This window comes from Perna viridis, chromosome 5, assembly GCF_037379345.1.
Source record: "Perna viridis isolate PV_CMFRI_1.1 ecotype Kerala chromosome 5, ASM3737934v1, whole genome shotgun sequence".
NCBI lineage: Eukaryota > Metazoa > Mollusca > Bivalvia > Mytilida > Mytilidae > Perna > Perna viridis.
Window position 1 is genome coordinate 39042507 of NC_142449.1, and position 15144 is coordinate 39057650.

At 40.7% G+C, this 15144-nt stretch overlaps 1 long non-coding RNA gene across 1 annotated transcript; it reads right to left on the bottom strand.

Moving 5' to 3' along the window:
• Window positions 1-757: 757 nt before the first annotated feature.
• Window positions 758-5209, bottom strand: LOC148617431 (uncharacterized). The gene is made up of 3 exons (XR_015922489.1): window positions 4821-5209; window positions 1606-1658; window positions 758-885 (listed from the first exon to the last, which is right to left on the bottom strand). It is a non-coding gene; the product is annotated as an uncharacterized LOC148617431 (long non-coding RNA).
• Between the last annotated feature and the right edge of the window lie 9935 nt (window positions 5210-15144).

Here is a 15144-nt window from a genome sequence, read left to right on the forward strand (position 1 = left end):
TTCGCTTGTCGTACAATATATAATGTCACAATGTCATTATAAAAACTGCAGTTCACTAGAAAATGGAGTTCGCCCTCTATTTGGTCATGGTAATTTAACATAACCTACATATTGTTACTTCAGGCATCTCACCTGTTTAATGGCCAGGTTATACCCTACATGTAAATAATAAAATTCAACATTTAAATTGTGCAATTGACAACCTGTCGTTTTTTCTGCAATGTTAAGTTCGACATATTCTTCTAAATCAAAGTCAGTCTTGAATGTACTGTATTGTATTAAATTGTAAGTTAAAGATTACACAAAGTATGACTGGTATCGTTCTCAACAGAAGGTGACAAAATGACTAAGTTCAGTAATAAAGGAAAGTGGTTGTCGAATTCTTCCATAAAAGGAGGTCACATCTTCAACATGTATATTAACAATGTACTTAGTTAAATAATAATATTGGTTGGATACTTTACATAATTTAGATACCATGTAAAGAATGGTCGGCGGAGTCAAGCGGCTACTTAAACATGCTTACAATGTTGTTGATACAGGTTTAACAGTTCATTTTCCTTGAACATTTTCGTAGTAAACGCGTATACATTTTTCTCTTATAATGATAAATCCACATGTAACAAAAGCTGTAGTTCAACATACATGAAAAGCTAATTTATCATTATTCACCTTAACTGAAAAGTATATACATAGAATTTTGTTACCACATATCGTTTGATCAACATAATAAATATGTTCTTGGTGTTTATCTTACCCTTCGAATACTACGACATCACCATCCACTAGTACGGGTACCTCTTGGTGTGGCTGCTGTTTGAACACATCTGGTAATGAGGATCTTTTCGACAAATCGACCTCGTGAAGAACATGGGGTATCTCATACTTAAAATAAACATAAAATTACTTTTGTGTAAAATGTATTTACCAAACTCAACTGCATACACACTCATACAGCACGGACTGAAAAAAGGATAGTACCTTTTTCATCTACCTGACATGACCAAAAACCGGAATTAGAAATTTTAAAAATGGGGATCCTTCTATGATCTTGCTAAACCTACATTTGTACAAGACTGTAAAAAGGACATTATCTCCCCCTTTTTATTTCACTGGAGTGCAACTCTAGTACTTGACTTGTGCTTTAAAATCATTTATTATAGGCATATCTGTAAACTTTACAATATGGGTATGAGCAGAGCAGGACGTGTGGAATTTTTAGATATATTACAGTGAGCAGCTCAGAAAATAGTTGAACTTTATGGCCTTTTAATTAGTAGAAGAAAAAGTAGAAGATCATGTAGTATGTGTGGGATTACCGCAGGCGAAATGAGGTTACGGCAGAAGAGAGCGGGGATATTCCAGAAGAAGCGAAAAGTAGAAATCTGATATTCTTCGCAATTTACGACGATTTGTAGGAATAATTACCTACAAATCTTGGTAGGCTTAACTTTAAGACTGTGGTAACGGAGAATATCCTACTCGGCTTTACACGATAATCAAATAATACCATTACTTGGGTCAGACAATATTTTGTTTGTGTGTTGAAACTATTTTTTTTTTTAAATTTTAACTAAGCATAGCATTCTGTTTTTCTAATCTTACCTGTTTGGAAACTTTCTAAATATCGTTTGGTTGCAGCAAAACAAGAGGAACAACTACTTGATTTGGAGGTATGATGAAATTTGAAAAAAGAAAAACGTATCATAAATCCGGAATGAGCACTTATTCATAACTAAAAAGACATGATATCTATTAAAAATCGCCATTTCAAGAACTGCCTTTTAAATTTAGAATTTGTAGACAGGATATCTATTAAAAATCGTCATTTCAAATACTACTTGTTTTTTTTTCTATTTTTTTTATTTAAAAATGTCGATGTGATAAGCTGTTGTTTAGGACGTTTGCTTTTTGGCATAAAATCACAATTACATGTAATATTATCAAGGTGTTGATTTAAACAGGCCAGTGAAAACCTGTCGTTTTGTGTACAAGGCTAGACGTTACCTGCTTTTTTATCTGAATTTTTTCTTCATCCTATACTTCTGTCTCTTGGTATGGCATTTATACCATTACCCATAATTGGATAGCCAATTAGTATATAGAAAAGTAAACGCAGACACAGAAAACTTCAAGTTAAGCTTCACTTGCTCTTGAATATGTACTATTTAATTCCAAACATTTTGAGAATGATTATTTACGAAGAGTTTTCTATAATCCAAGGCACTTAAATTCCCAGGTGTTGTTAAGTGCATGTGAGCTTCTTTTTCTCTTCGTTCTGCCCGGCATTACTTCTCCAACATGCTTTAGTACACACGATTATGCACTTGTTTTTTTTTTTTTTTTTTTTTTTGGTTTTTTTTAACTTTAATTAATCTTTAGGTCACTAGAAATTGGAGTATGCGCATTTAGTTGTCATAGAAGAGGGGTCGTTTGCCATAGAGCGCAGGAATTGGGTTTTCAATTTCAACCGAGCCATGTAAAATGTCACGATGTAAACACGGATGGACCATATATTTGTTTTTATTTGAAAAGTTAAAAAAAAATAGGACTTCATATCGTCAGTCCGTTTAAGTAAAGTCATTATGACATCGTCATCTACAATTAGCTTTTTCTACAATCAGTTTTTGCCACATGGAAACAAGATAACAGATTTAAATTTCTATAGGCTAGCCACAGGCTTCCGTTTCAGACAGAGTCTTGCCCCCTAAGTATTACCAGTCTGTGTTACCAGCTCTGCCTGAAACGGGGGCCTGTGAGGCTAGCTTACATAATTATGCGTTGCTCAAAGTGAATCTCATATACCAGTTAATTTAATGTTTTATATACATCTTCAATATGGGCAAAAATATTTATGGGCAACAAATAAACGTTTTTTTTCTCAAAAAATACAAATTCACAATTGTATCTTTCATGCTTATGATGAATACTTTCAATCGTCTTACACTTATGAAAATGTACCGTATTACTACATTTAACTGTCTTTCTACTCGGTTTGGTTAAATTTGAATCATTTCCACCGAAGTGGTACAAATGTACCTTGTTCTTTAATTATCAATTTTATACTTTTTTAAAACGAGTCGTTCGTCGCGCCTCTGTAAACAGTAGTTATTACATAATAAAAGCACTTGAAATGAATTGCATGAGCCTTCACTTTAATTAAACTCTCAATTTATAACTCGACAGCAACGAAACAAGGAAACTATACTTAAAATCCTTAATAAACGCTGATACACAAGTGATACTGTTCGTGTAATCGGGTTTCATTTCAATATGTCACTTTGTTAACACATCCTCTTGCATGTCCTGTTTACAGATCCAAGGATGATTCCGGGGGTTGGAACCTAAGTCCACCTACTTTTGTTCGAAAGTATTTTTTATTATATATAAAATATTGGAAAAAATGAGCAAACGATAGCAACCACCCTTTATAAACTTCTGGATTCGACCCCACCCCACCCCCCCACCCCCAAAAAAAAAAAAAAAATTGCATCTGCCATAACTTAATTTTAGTGACTTTTATTTTGCTATTTGAACAACGTAAGTTGTCATTTCTTTTAACTAACATTTATTCAGAGAAAATATTTTACACAACTACAGACAAACTTTATTTCTTATCTTTCGAACTTTGTACTTTTTATGTTGACATTTTTTTAATTTTAAGGCATAGAAATATAGTATTTTCTCGTAATGACTATCCATATCTATCATATTTCCTTTTTTTTAAAAACCAAAAATAAACAACAACAAAAAACAGAAAAAAACACCTTTTTCAAAAAAGTACATTTCAAATGAGAATGAACTAATATCATTAAGTTGAGTACATACATGTATATATGTAATTATATTTCAAACAAAAAAAAATCTACGGCGGCAGGTACACGTATGTTTTAATTCCTGAAAAAGCCGATCGCGCTTTCCCTTTTTTATCATTCATTTTAAGTTAGAATAAGTAAATTAATGAATTTCCCAGTACTGTGGGCAACCCCAAAACTAGAAGTGTGAAAGATCTAAATGTTACTGTTTCAAGTCGCTAATATTTGTTTACTTAGCGACTTCTTGCACTCGTAATTTCAGTACTTTACATTTGCATATGATTTGCATAATTATCTATTCCTACTCCACATTAAGCTCTGATCGGTGCCCTGTTTACCGTAATAGCTTCATAGTTCTAGCTTCATACGAGATCAAAATGTACCTCTTCAATATCATACGCATGTGTTCTACGCGTGTTTTTTTACTTGTTTGAGAATTGGAAGTTTACATTAAAAGATGAAATGATCGGTTAGCAGTGAACATTACCCAGTTTCCGATTCAGACACCGGGGCTCGTTACAATTGACTGTATTTTAATATTTACATCTACACTTCGAACATATTATGCCAACCCAAAATCGACCCCGGGGTCGATTTCGGGTTGGCATATATATAATCCATATCAATTATAAACGTTACTTCTTTAGAGATACATGTATATCATGGAATTGCTTGTAAAAAATGCAGTTTTACTGAAATGGCTGGGGAAGACAACATAATATATGTTCACGATCCTGAAAATCCTCCATAATCTTACTGCTATACTTGACATCCGTTACGGATCTGTTCACAATCATATTGCACTTTTCATTCCATTTCGTCTCGACTTCGTTTATGACATTTTTGCCTTGATCACATTTTTACATATACATTGTAATCTTCCAGTCAGTTTCACTTTCGAGTTTAAAACGGATCCCTCATAGAGAAACATATTAATAATTCTCTACAAATAAATTAAATTCAGTATGTTTAAAGTTTTGAAATATTCTATCAAGTTGACCCTACCTGTAACAGATACAACCAAACGGCCCGACAAGGTGGCGAGATACGGATGATGTACAAATCCAGTGGACCTTTGTGGTGGCAAGGTGTAGCTACACGAAACGACCCAGTTTTATGCAGGTGACCACTGCTTCTTCCTGGACTTTCAAGTGAACCGTTCTCCATTAACTTTAAAACATTATACGAATACGAACAAAACTAATTTTAAGTTTTTATAGGGTAAAGTTGGTTTAGCCGTAGATCAATACAAAGACCTATCAAACTCAAAATTGAATTTTAACTGAACGGAGAAGTTTAAATTATCCGAATCCGTGATCGTATTTACTTATTAATTCTAAATTCAGTTAAATGTTTTAAATGTTTGTTTCCAAAGCAGTTCTTAAGACCTTGGATTTATTGACAAATTATACAAAGTTGGACGTTCAACGACGATTTTCTTAACTGTTATATTTGTTTATGTTCGGCTATTTTTTAAATCTAAATTAGAAGATACATTTCGTACATATACATTAAATACACGTTTTATTTTTATTTCTTGGGCGTTCTTACCACACACGGATATGCTTTTTAACTTGATTTTTTTAATTTGAACTTTTTTTTAAAAAAATCAGCTTATTGCTTTATCATTGATTGATTGATTATGTTTTAACGTATTCAATCAATCAATCATATGTAATTACCCAATATCTTTTGATTTATTTCAATAAATCGACATAATGCCTAAAACAGTTAATTCAGTGGGTCCCGTTATTATGACTTTGGCACATCTGTATGTGTACCCATATCTCATACATGTATCATGGAGTTGCATTTTAGTTTCAGTATATGTACACAAAACTGATCCGATCTTTGCAAAATAAATTGCCGCTTGAGTACACCCTTGTCGACGTCTGATTAAACTGTCGATTAAACTGACTATTGCAGATTAGAATGATATTTTCCCTATTATAATTTATTTTAAAAACAGAAGATGTTAAATCAATTTAAAACTATGGGCCCGTTTAACAAGAGTTTATTGATATAAAAATAAGAGATGTGGTATGAGTGCCAATGAGGTAGTCGTCCACCAAATGCTTAGCAACGAACATTTAAACTTATACAGGTCAACACACGGTCTTCAATGATGGGCAAAACCCGTGCCATAAACTAGCTGTAAAAAGCCCTAAAATAAATGATATGAAACTATGAATAATTCATAAGAAAAGAAAAATCGACCTAATGAATTAAAAAAAAACGAATAACATAGACCAAAAATACAACTACAACCACTGGACTACAAATTTGTGGTTATGGACAGGCACATTGATTATTTTGGCGGAGTTAAATATGTTTATGAGCGCTAAACCCTTCCTCCGGCTTGGGACAGTGGTGGGAAAATACAACAGTAAAACGAAATAATAAAGTTAATTGGTGTTAAATGTATTAACAAGAGAGTCAGTATTTGCACCGATAAAACAGAGTTCAAAGATTTAATAATGATACGGTGAAGATGACCCTTACAGATAAATTTATTCAAATATTTTGCCAGACTTAAGGATTCTGTTTAAGCTATATTTATTATAGTACAATAAAAACTACAATGTAGGATGTGAAATCTACGTTTTGATTAAGTTCAAACTTCAGCATCAGATCTTTGTATTTATGAAAGAATTAGAAAAAAAATTAACTAATTTATGGAACGAAAACTTTGACTTAATTTACCGGTAATGCAGAGAAGGGGGAAGTATAGTCGAAAAAAAGCCTATACCATGATATGGGAGTTGTAGATGGTTATAATTACGACCTGATGTTGTCTTTTTCGAAGTTGGGTGTAATGATATTACTGACTTCATTACCCAGATGGAAGTATTCAGACGGATACGAGGGTTGGCAACCGTGCTGATAAGTGATTTCCATGTTGCTACGGTAACACTTTGCTCTTAAGACTAAAACTTGTCTTAGGATGTCTTAAGGATATATCTTAGTCTTAAGTGTCGCAAGTTAAGACATCTTTTTACTTTGATCCTAACTTAAGGATGTCTAATTAGCAGTCTTATGATCATCTTAAGTGAAGATATTGAGTTAGGATATCCTAAACAAGTAAACAAAAATGACAGCTGCCTTTTTTTCATACATGTATGAGATATAGACAATAATTACAGAAGGAACCGAACTTTTAGGGACCGCAACAACCCATTTTATTACTTGGATTATACAGTATAGTACGTACATACTAGACTTACTCTTCAATTGGTTCCAAAGCTATATCAAATGTTCAAACAAGATATACAACTGCCCAATTTTTTTTCTGATCTCATCCACTATACTTTGATAGTTCAAATAACTAATTGCGTTTTAATACGAATTCCTGCCAAAATTTTATTTGTGGTGACATTTGTAATAGTGTTTCATAGCTTGCTAAACAATACGGCTTTATTCTTGTCGACCCCAATCTGAAGTCCTGTCTCGGTGAAATTTTGACTCCTTTTTAGACTATCATTGCAAAATGTGAATGCATAAATATGTTTTTCATCGATTTGTCGTAAACTTTCATACACAGATCAAATCGAACAAGCTGGCGTTTTTGCGAATAGGACTTCTATAAATACTTACTGAAATATGTAGACGCTACGTACGTTGTTGGTGTCACATTCGACTCAACTACACAGCCAAATGTGCCACATGATAATCATGTGGTAATCATATGACAATCCTATGATATTGAACATATGATAGTCATACGATTATCATATGATTCTCATATGGTAATTTTGGCTTAAAAAACATATAACAATCATATGTTTGTGAAAAAAACATATGACTATCATATGATAATCATATGTATACCGAAACATATGAATATCATATGGTGCTCGATTTATATGATAAACATATGATGCAAACCATATGACACATGTGACACTTTGCCTGTGTAGATCTGATTATGAAAATTGAAATGTTGCTATTAGAATATGGGGTTATCAAAGGCAATAGAGATATTAAAATGTTCGAAAATAATTGATGTTTAAGGATTATAATAATAAATCTTTGAAAGATACCAACAAATGCATAAAGTAATCACAATTCAATCGAACAGCTATTTTTATATGTGGACAATTAACATTAAGAAATGTTTGCTACAAATTTCACCAATACATCTTAAAGTTTGTTGTTTCTTGGCGTATTTTAATTACACAAAGTTTTTCTTTCTTGATAGGTTTTTATTGGTCCATTTGCAAGATCATGTTGATGAAATTTGACTCCAAAAGCCACAATAAAAATGCATCAGTTGTATAATTATATAGTGTTTACGACTACTTACTATTATATGTGATGTACACCTGGCTTCTATCTATAGTTGCGTATTAATCGCCTCTTCGTATATAAAATGCGTCTAACTAGGCTGGAATCTGAAAACCGTCTGCTCGTTCCGGCTGGCTGGTTTTTGCGGGAACAGTGTCGGGGATTCCCCAAAAGCTGCATCCTATTGGGGCAACCTAAACCCCGGACCACTTCACTCCCCTCCGTTTTATTAAAGGCCCCCATTTACCCCTTGTGTTCCCCTTGGGCTTATAAAAATTCCCATATCCCATTTTTACGGAGAGCGAGCTGCGGCCCCTGGGCCCCCAACTAGTGAATACCCCTGGTTCCCTGCAGCCTCCCCAGCCCTGCAGAGGCTAAACAGATGTTCTTATAAATTTTAAAATCCACCCCCTCCCACTATTTAATATATGACCACTTTCCCCTTGTAAAAAACTAAACGTACAGATTTTCAACACTTGACTCTCCACTCTGGGAGTTGCCAGAACAATATACATGTATTTACATACCCTACTTGGGTACATACAAGGTAATAGTCTAATATATCTACTATCCCTACTATTTAATAGAAATTTATTATTATATTATCAGGAATATATATATATATATATATATATATAAACCTGCGTCCATTCTCTAAGAAGGCCAGGGAGTTACCTCCCCTCACCTGGGTTACTGCCCTGGCCACTGCTAGCAAATAGCGTGGATGGCCTACAGCCGTCCCAGGTGGGGGAAAATATGGGGCATCAGATTCTAGAAGATTCCTCCCTGGCTCCAAGAAGTATAGGGCTTGGGCCTGTACGTGATTGAATTTGGCCACTCCCAGCGTGAACCCAAAGACACACTCTGGGAAAGCCCTAATCCAACCACGCACCTGTTCGGACCCCCCTGGAAGCAGTGCAGGTGTATTTTTTGGTCTTGGGGGCGATACTCCCTGCACAGCTGGAGAGCCACCCGATGCACCTCTGCTGCCACCTCATCACCCTCCTCTTCCCTCAGGTGGAGGATGATGGGTTTTCCCTCCACCCTGGTTTGGAAAGCCCACCGGAAGGTGCTTACCTGGCGCTCCCAGCTGTCCTTGGGAGTACTCCTGTCCAGTCTAACCTCCACAAGAGCGGCTACCTGAGGATCACGCAGCAGTGTCCTTAACTGGTCCGCTGCGCGGTCATCCAGTTGCCTGGCATTCTTGGGGTGCACCCCCACTGCCACCACACAATCCGGGACTTGGGGCACCCTCCCAGGTTTTGGCCAACTGCTGGGATCACAGTAGACCGCACATCCCCCCACAATAGACACCTGGCCAAAGGACACCGTGCCTTTCAGCGGGGCCCCCAAAAACTCCCTGATCCCAGCAGCTTGGGAAAGGCCAAGGGACTTCCTAGCCCTGTCTGGGTAACAATGGGCATCATAGGCTTCAGGAAGTGCCTCAACTGCAGGTGAAGTGCGTAAGAACTCCGATTCCAGCCTCCTCGATGCATCTTCAGGAAAGCACAAGCCCGTTGGGGGACGTGTGCTCCGGGAAGACTTGGAGGGGTTCGACAGGGAGGATGGTGGCGACCTGATAACCACCTGCCTCCCTGCCGTGGTCGGAGTGCCAAGTCTCCCTATCCTACCAAAAACAGAGACGGGGCTCCTCTGTTGAGGCTCACTCTTACCCCCACCTCTGGGATCCTTAGACACGGGGGGAGGGGGCCATTTGGAGAAATTTCTCCGCCTTCTCCGGGCCCAACAACTCAATCACCACCACCTGTACCCGCCAGTGAGCTAAGGCAGCAGGGGAGGTGATGGGGTTGACTCCAAAGGAGGCAGGGCCATCCCAACTTGCCTTTTTGGCAATCCCCCTCAGCATGCCGTCATAGGGCCTCAGGTTAAGTGGGAGTGAGGCCCCTGAAATTCACCAGCTGGAGGGTCCCCTCGATCCCACCCAGCTCCAAGCTTCGGGCTCTCAGTGAGGCCACCACCCGGCGAATTGCCTCACTAGTGATGTCCCCCCTGAGGTCAAAAACAGGAGCAACATGGGCCCCGAGGACGTGCCCCTCCAACTGCCGAACCCGGAGGCCACAGGGTGAATAAGGGCAGACACTGAGGGAGGTAGAGGATTCGCTCATCTGAGGTCCCTTGCCCCTGGGCTCAGGATCCTTGCACCCTCCTACCGGGCTTCGTGTCTGTGACCTGGACACAACTGCCGACCGGGCCACCTCTTCCACTCGAGGAATCGGCCGGCTGGCTGTGGCCGGCAAGACCCCCCTTGAACTTACTGGGGAACAGAGAACCCCAAACCTCCGAGGGCTTGCCGGGCTCCCCTCTTCTGACATGACCTGAAAGACAGTTAATACACATTACCTGCGGGTTGACTCCACCCCCGGGTGGAGCACTGGGGACATATATATTGTTCCCAATTCTCAGCTTCTACCGCTTCTTCGGCAGATATCCCAACGCACCGACCATGCAGCCACTTAGCACACTATCGCATTGTATCATAAATTTCCCATCATAAGGTTTATTTCAGATGCAAAATAGTTGCTCTATGACTTGCTCATCATCAGGTGACTCTACTCCTAATGCACCTGATGTTTCTGTTTCTGTGTGATCCCCCTCCCGCACTTGCTTCTGTAGCTTAGTTACCCATGTGGACACATCCCTATCTCTACAAAGTTTCAATCGGTCGTGATGTGCCGTGAGCACTGTCTTCTTGAATTTGACTACATACAAGTAGGGGGTTATCCTTCTGGTAACTACCCCCGGACCCTTCCAAGATGAGCTTCCTACACTTCCACTTGACAATGGCGGTATCTAACTGATAAACTAAATCCCCAGAGTAGTATTGGTTGGACACTACTTTCAAGTCATAATCTCTCTTATTGCGCAATTGAGATGCCTTCAAGTTCTCCCTAACGATCTCGTGGGCTTTGAGCATTGCTGCCGCTACCTCCTGGACATACTTTCCTTCTTCGATGGACTCCTCTTTTCCCGGTGGCCTAAATATTAGTTCCACTGGATGATCAACCTCTCTCCCTAACATCATTTTGTTAGGGGTAAACCCTGTGCTACGGTTAACAGAGGCCCTTAACGATGCTGCCAATTGGGTAAGATACATATCCCAGTTTTTTCTGATTCCTTCCTACAAAACACCTAATTGCTCCAATAAGGGTTCGGTTACACCTTTCAACCTGGCCGTTGCTGATAGGCCTATAGGGAGTCGTGCGGGTCTTATGGATGTGCAACAGTTCACAGATCTCTTTGAACAGTCGACTCTCGAAATTTCTCCCCTGATCTGTATGGATTTGGAGGGGAGAGCAAAACGCAAGAAGAAATTATTGATGGCGGCCTTTGCCGTTAATTCTGCATTCTGGGATGGCAGGGGAATACATTCCACCCATTTGGTGAATTGATCCACCATCATTAAGATGTTTTCATTACCACTCTCAGACCTAGGCTGAGGGCCTATAAAGTCAAGATGTAATCTTTCCATGGGTGCCCCTGCATGGTGTAAATTGAGGAGGTATTTAGCATGCCTATTCGCTTTCTTGTTCTGATTACAGTGAGTACAATCCTTAATGAATATCACAATGTCCCCTTTCATTCCCCGCCAGTAGTACCTTGGTCGGACTTTACTGAGGGTTCGTGCTTCCCCTTGGTGCCCGGCCATAGGGATGTCATGGTTTAGTTCTATTATCCTCCCCCTTAACTCAGTGGGCACCACTTACAGTGTGGGTTTGTCCCCAAACTTCTTCTTCACTAAGACCCCATGCCTCTGAAGCTCAAAGGCCTCCCTACTTATCCAATAATACTTGGCCGCTGGGCCTGTCCCAAACAATTCCGCTTCGGAGGGTTTGATGCCTTCTTTCAGCCATGCCAGTACCCACTTCAGGTCAGAGTCCCTACTTTGACACTCTACTACTCTTTCGTGAGGTACTTGCTCCCCGCCAGCTTCAACTACTGTCTCTCTGGCACCCTGTGCTGTATGTTCATATTGACTAAGTTCCTCCATCCACCTTGCCAGCTGCCCCTGTGGCTCCTTGAACTTAGCCAAGTCAAGCTGTGGTGGTCTGTCCGTACTATAAAGGGACGCCCCAATACATAGTGACGAAATAGGCGTGTAAACCGCACAATGGCAAGCAACTCTTTGCGAGTTGTACAGTACTTCTTATGTTCTGGAGTCAGAGTAAAACTGGCGAAAGACACTGCCCTCTCCTGACCACCCTGGACCTGCAAAAGCTCAGCCCCCACTGCCCTGTCAGAGGCATCAGTATTTAGGATGAACTGATCCGCAGTATTGGGGATAGCTAGGACGGGTGCTGACAACAGCGACTGCCTTAAGGTTTCAAGGCTTCTTGCTGTTTTGTACCCCAATGATAGGCCGTTTATTTGTTAGGTCTTGCAGAGGGATGGCTATTTTGGAATAATCCTTGATAAAAGCGCGGTGGTAGTTCGCAAATCCCAGGAACCTCTCCACATCTTTTGTGTTTCGAGGAGTAGGCAATTTTTCAACATCCTCTACATATCTGGGGCCTATTTTCATTCCCTGGGGCCCCACTTCCCTCCCCAAAAACTCAACCTCCTGTTGGAATAGCTCACACTTTTTGGGCTTCAAATTCAAGCCATACTCCCTAAACCTTTCAAATACTGTCCTTATATTTTCATAATGTGTATCCACATCTTTGCCTAAGACCAGTATATCATCCAGAAAAGCCAAGACCACATTCCATGTCAATCCCCTGAGGACAAGGTTCACCACCCGGGCATACGTGGCCGACGAATTGCATAAACCAAAGGCCATACGGGCAAACTCGGAAAGCCCATACTTGGTAATAAAGGCCGTTTTCGGGCGGTCAGACTCCTTGATTTTGACTTGCCAATAATCAGAGTTAGCATCCAGTTTGGAAAACCAGACATTACACGCTAGGGAATGAAGGCTCTTTTCTACCAATGGAAGGGGAAAACATCTTTGCGAGTGAGGTAGTTGAGCTTGCGGTAGTCTATACATCACCTAACCCCGCCATCCTTCTTACGTACCAATACTGGGGCAGACGCCCATTGTGGTATGGAGGGTTGGATCACCCCTGCCTCACACATTTTCTTCAGGTGGGCTTCTTCTTCATAGGCAAAACCATGGGGTGTACGGCGCATACGCTGCTTAATTGTGGGGTGGTCCCCAGTGTCAATCTCATGTTCTATGTGATCAAAACTCCCCAGGTCAAATTCATTTTTTGCAAATACATCCTGAAACTCCTGTAGAAGTGCCGCTAGTTTAGGGTGATGTTCTTCCCCAAACATTCTCTTCGACCTGTTATACAATACCCTAAGGTGGGGGGGGGTACCTCCACACTAGAGTAGGGCGTGTCCTCTGAGCTTGATATCTGGCCTATAGTAGGACCCTTTAAACAGCCCCCTCCCTTTCTTCCCTCAACACTCTCCACCTCCTCTGCATGAGCCAGCTCAATCCCCTTTTCTAGCTCAATGAACAAGTCTGACACATTGATGAGACACACAGTGGGCTCTGAGCCCGCACTGTTCAGTATACGTGGGATCAAAATCTCCTTGACCGTGCTTGCTCCTAGGAAATAATCCCGATTCAAAGTTTCGCTTAGGGTACCCTTCAGTCGGACCACAGAGTTCGGGGGTATTTTTACTCTTGTCTCCAGAGCCACCCTTGCTACTTGGGGGCATTCTAAGACTGGCCCACTGCTCATTGGGACTGACTCCCCCTAACTGAAAATGTACCCTTAGCCAACTGCAGGTCCACCCCCTGCAGCTTCAAGAAATCCCCGGCAACATCTCATCATTTATTGGGGCTACATGAACATCAGCTTCAAATGTTTGCCTACCAATCCCAATTTCCTCAGGCCCTGCTACAAACCCATTCATCTGCATATCTCTGCCTGCAGTATTCATTACTACCTCCTGCTTAATGGGTGGTGTGACATTTAGGGACTTGAACACTTCATCAGAAATGAGGGTGACCTCAGCGGCCGTATCTACTGTCGCTGTCACCCCCTGGCCCTGGACCGTAACTGGGATTCTTAACATGTTCCCTCACAACAGATGTCGGACCGTTACAGTCTCAATTTCTCCATCTACTTCCTCCATCTCAGTTTCTGAACTTTCAACAAGGTCGATAGGATCCCCCTGATTCTTTCCTTCTGTCACCCCCCCTGGCCTCACTGGGTGATTTTGTCCTATCCCCCACCGTTTCAGTATCTACTTTCCCATGATCCAATCCCCCTTTGTGCACCTGATCTTCTCCCCATTTCCACCAATTTTCCAACTCAGTACTATCCATTGTTATCTCCCCTGCATTCAGGCCTATGGTGTCATCACTACTAGATGAGTCGTCCCTATTGACTGACGCCCCAAAGAAATACTGCCCCACTTCCTTATCCAACTCATCAGAAGAATCAGACTCGTAGCCTTTTTCTGGAGTTGCGGTTACATTAGGTGGGTCCCCATGGGATAGCTTTTTGTTCCGATTAGTGTCATGTGCCAGCAATGTATCGCCACCTGGGCTTGAAGATTGGAAATTTCTGGGCATTATGGGTCCTCCCTACCGCTTTTCTAAGGCAACCTTGTTGGGCTCTACCCCTCCCTGGAGACACTTGCCTTGGATGGGGACTCTCTAACATTGTCTTGATTCCAGTTGGGCCAGGGTTTGAGGTTCTACCCCAGATTTGGTCCTAGGATACTCTGGGGGAACTTGCTTTCCCTTGCCATCCACATGAGCCACCGGCTTAAGTTGTTTTTTTTTTTAGGATAGACCCTTGCACCCTTAGTGTACTGTCTGCCCTAACTGTTTCACTACCGGTGAGACCTTTGAGTTCAGGAGTCAAGTTCAGGCCTCGTGAACTGACCCGTTGCTGTTTAACGGCCTCTCTGAAAAACTTACGCTTTTTGGTTTCAGGGAATCAGGCCTTCCATTTGGGCACTCCCTCTTAAAGTGGCCTTCCTGCTGGTTATGGAAACACTTCCTCCCCTTTGAGCTTTGGGATGGGCTACGGCAGACTGAGGGCCTGAATTGACCAGCCATATT